This window comes from Primulina eburnea, chromosome 4 (assembly GCF_022965805.1).
Source record: "Primulina eburnea isolate SZY01 chromosome 4, ASM2296580v1, whole genome shotgun sequence".
Classification (NCBI taxonomy): Eukaryota; Viridiplantae; Streptophyta; class Magnoliopsida; order Lamiales; family Gesneriaceae; genus Primulina; species Primulina eburnea.
This window is the reverse complement of record NC_133104.1, coordinates 23,947,118-23,951,974: the sequence shown is the minus strand read 5'-3', so window position 1 is coordinate 23,951,974 and position 4,857 is coordinate 23,947,118. Positions and strand designations below refer to the sequence as shown.

The following is a 4,857-nucleotide window of genomic DNA, read 5'->3' as shown; positions in this document are numbered from 1 at the left end:
TGCGCGAGTAGTGGCCGCGCATATGCGCGAGACGTGCTGCGTGAAGAAGTACGCCACTTGTCTTGCATGCATGAAACATATATATATATATATATATATATATATATATATATATATATATATATATATATATATATGTATGTATGTATGTAAAGAATCGAAATTCTCAGAATTGCTGAAGAGAAGAAATCGGTTTTGAGGGAAAAAGCTTCGTTCTTATTTTCTTAAATTGATTTACGAGCAAACCGTCTATCTGAATTGAAATCCAACTTCGGTACTGTGTTCCTATCAACGCAGGCTACGACTGGACGTAAGTTTTATTACGTTTAGACAAGAATTGATTTTATGATGTTTTCAGAACTGAATAGAATTCAGATATGATGTTTCTGTTGTAGTAAACATTGTATAATCGAAGATAGATTGAAGAATAGACTGGTTATGGCATTGTTATGAATTTTAGAGTTGATTTGATTGAGATTGCTATCAGAATTATGCTGTTATTCATTTTACAAGGTACGGATACTGAAGTTATAGATTGTACTGAGATTTATTAGGAATTCTGGTAGTGTAATTGTGATGTTAAGACTGACGGGATTACAAGACTGTAGCGTTATGCCGTCCAAACATCAGTTGGTACAGATTGATCAGATTCAGTTTTGGTTTCTGTTATCTTGTGATATGGTTGATATGAATCAGATTGTAGCTTATTCAGATATTGACCATACAGATTTTGAATTCGATTATACATTGATACAGTGTATTGGTTATTGTCATTTCAGATCAGATATGGACAAATTCGACTTCGAGACTTCGTCTTCACCAGATCAAGAAGACAAAGGTATAATGCATGTGATATTCGGGAAGTCCCAACTCAAATGAAATCTCATTTGAGTTTCCCAATAAAATCACATACTAGATTATTATTTATATTGTTACCTGATTATGCTTTGATTTCAGAATTGTATTCAAGCAGGTAAGATAATTGTGATATTCAGTTATGAATATGATTATGCTTGTTTACAGATTGTTGTTCATTGCATTTAAGATAGGAAAGTCTTGACAGTCATTGTCAGACTTCTAGACGTTCGGTGTATCTCAACTTAGGAGTAGTCATTACTCCTATTGCCAGCCGTCGATACAGCTCGGACCGAAGTCTAGGAATAAGACGTACAGTCGCCCCGAGTGGTTGGGTAGGTGACAGCCAGTGACGTCTTATTCACCCCGGGATCCCTAGAGTTATAGTTGAGTCGAGTCTAGACATGATTTGATTAGGACTGCATGCTCATATGGATGTGGCTCCTAGATCATGGGACCCATCATTATTGCTTTCAGTTATGATAGCATGTTTTTATGTTTTAGATTGGGTATATGCATGTTTAGCTGATTTGAAGGGCATGCTTGTTGTGATTAGATTTCATAGCTTATGAAATCTAATGTTTTGATTTTATTCATGACAGCATGTTTCATGAACTATTTTATGTATATACATGTTTACCATGTTTTATACTGGGATTTATTCTCACCGGAGTTATCCGGCTGTTGTCTTGTTTTGTATGTGTGCATGACAACAGGTGGGGCTGGATCAGGGTCAAGATGATGATGAGAGAAGACGAGTGTAGCGTGGTGATTCCGGACTTACAGTAGACTTGGTTTTATTACTGGACTTTAGTAGTTGAACCTTAAATTAGCTTGTTGTACTTTAATACTGAAATGTATTTTATACAGACATGTATAGTATTTAGATTCCATTACCTTCCGCAGTTATATCATAAACCGAAAAATTTTTAGACCCTGTTTTATCTTAATTGATAATTAAATCCCAAAGATGATTAGCGTCCGGGTCCCCACAGGTTGTCTTTTGAAATTTCGAATGAGAGGGTGAAGGAGTGCTAGGGAATGAAGGTGGAGGCTACTAGGATTGATAAATGAGTCTAGAAATGTATTAAGGTAGGGTTACAAATTAAGGAATGAAATGGCACAAGGATTGATTCTCTACCATTCTTGTTGCTCGAAAATAAGGAATAGGTAGGCTAATTTAGTGGTTTAATTAGGTGCAATAAATGTGCTTAATTATTAATTGTTGGTGATTTAAAATTAAAGAATTGTCATACCAAAAAAGGATAAGGAAATTTGGCAATAATAGAGAGTTGCCAAACATATAGGGATTGATCAAAGAGGGGGCCGAAATTTGCTAAAGAAATGAAGACAAAATATTGCTTAGATTTTGTATTTTAAATTCTTAAAGTCTTAGATATCCATTATGTATTTTACTAATTTAATAAATTATATTAGGATAATCATTTCTTGCATGGCATGACTTGATCTTAAAATAATTATTAAAATATTAGGTTATAATTTCTTGAATATATTTGGCCTAGATAAATTTATTCCAATTGGTTACACATATTAATTTAGGCTATTAACTAAATATTGGACATGAGAGAATTAATTAATAAATTAAGTCTAATTAATTTAATAAAATCTTAAAACATCCTCTATCATTAAAAATAAATTATTCCTTGGCTTAAATTAAATTTAGGAATATTTTCTTATTATTAAATTTTATCTCAATACTCCAACTCCAGTCCGGAATCGCGTATTTAACCGAAAAGATAAAACTAAACTTCTGCGATTTAAAATAAATGATCATGACTTAACAAATTTTAAAATGAACTAAACATTCCATAAATATATAATAAAAAATTTATTTTTAATTCAAATAATAGCAATTATGCATGGCTTATACGTAGTCTGATTTATCGGGTTCTACAGTATTGTCTCTGGTCGTAAGGACTAATGATGTACAATCAAAACCACGGAATTTTTCATTTCAATGAATGATAACCACTTGGAAAGTTCAAGGGAGCATTGTTCGGTACAATAATCATATGATTATCCATCTGCATGATTGGACATCTTTATTTCCTTACCATGAAACACAGTACACAACATCATAGATGTTAGTCTCAAGCTCAAGCGGCCTTTATCTTTGTTTTTAGGGGGCTGAATCGACTATAAACAAATTTAGAATATGCAGTGTTTACAAATGAGTTTCAAGATTGAATTATGATTCATTTGTATTAAAGTATAATCAAGGTTCTTTTTATGTCGATTGGATTGATATACAGATAAAGTAAAATAAAACCATAAAATGTAATTTATATTTAAATAAAGACTTTTAATTACAACTGAATCAATAAATTATTTAGTTAACCGTTAACTTACAGGATATCTACTCTAACAGTTAATTAATATTTGTTTAACATCATAGCTTTCGATTCAGTGGTGTGACAAATTGTGACGCTCTCGAATATATATATATATATATATATATATATATATATATATATATATATATATATATATATATATATATATATATATATATATATTTATATATATATATATATATATAGTAATAATATCCATTTTCATCCTTATTGTTTACCGTTTTTCCATTTCAGTCCCTCTTCACTTTTGACTGCTTACATAATCCTTCCAGTTTTCAAAATCTTCCCGAATTAGTTCATATCGTTATCTTCACGTTAAAATTAACGTTGACCCAATCATGTGCCTCTCACATGATCATTTCTCCTTTTCATTTTACTCCCCACATGTACAACAACCCTAATCCCCAAATTTTACTCCCCACATGTTTACCGCTTTTCTATTTCCTGTCATGAATAGGTTTGCAGGCTGATCACACAGTTCATATGGTTCGTGGTTCTGCACCATCTGCAGCACCAAACTCTGCTGCTCCAGCTGCTTCTGGGAGCACCATGACAGTACTCCTGGTGTCCACCTGCTCCCAGTAGTGGGCGCTCTGGGATTGCTGTTGCAGGTGCTACGTTATTCCCTGTGGTTGATCTGGGGGCACTTAGTGGCTCTGGGGTGTCTAGATTATTTGGAATTGGACTTCCTGAGTTTGAACAGGTGCAACAACAACTTACTCAGAATCCTAACATGATGAGAGAGATAATTAACTCCCTTGCAATTCAAAGCCTGATGAACAACCCTGAAATAATGTGCAGCTTAATCATGAGTAACCCTCAAATGTGTGAGATCATTGACCGGAATCCTGAACTTGCCCATATTCTGAACGATCCCGGAGTCCTTAGACGAACCCTGGAAGCTGCTCGGAATCCTAAAGTTATTGCGTGAGATGATGCAGAGTACTGACACGGCCATGAGTAACATTGAATCTTCTCCCGAAGGATTTAATATGCTTAGACGCATGTATGAGAATGTCCAAGAACCCTTCTTGAATGCAACAACAATGGATGCTGGTTCTGGGGATGATGTAGGATCAAACCCATTTGCTGCCCTCTTGCGGAATCAGGATGCCACTCAAACTAGAGAAGTATCTAATTCTGCGAACACCGAAACTGAAATGGCCTCGGGAACCACGGTCCGGAATGCAAATCCACTTCCCAACCAGTGGAATAATACCGGTAAGGTGAAAACCTTTTTTTTTGTGAATGTTATGTTAAGTGATCTGTTTTAAATCAAAATTCCTGTGACTTTAAATTTCTAGGCAGAATCAAGGGCATATTTAGGCAAAGCCGTTATTTAGCTCAGTTGTACTATAATTTTGTCTTGGTAAGGTACTGCCATATCCTTGTGTTGAGTGCAACTGACCTAAGCATGACATTATTGCTAGTTACCATTTTAATATCTAAGAAATGATATCATTATGTGGGTCAACGTTACTTTTAACGTGAAGATAACGATAGGGATCAATTCGGGAAAATTTTCAAAACTGGAAGGATTAAGTAAGCAGTAAAAAATGAATAGAGACTGAAATGGGAACATCGGTATAGAATAAGGACGAAAATTAGTATTGTTCCTATATATATA

At 34.1% G+C, this 4,857-nt stretch overlaps 1 pseudogene; it reads left to right on the top strand.

Moving 5' to 3' along the window:
• Positions 1-2,833: 2,833 nt before the first annotated feature.
• On the top strand, positions 2,834-4,519 carry LOC140830135 (ubiquitin domain-containing protein DSK2b-like; annotated as a pseudogene).
• Positions 4,520-4,857: the final 338 nt, after the last annotated feature.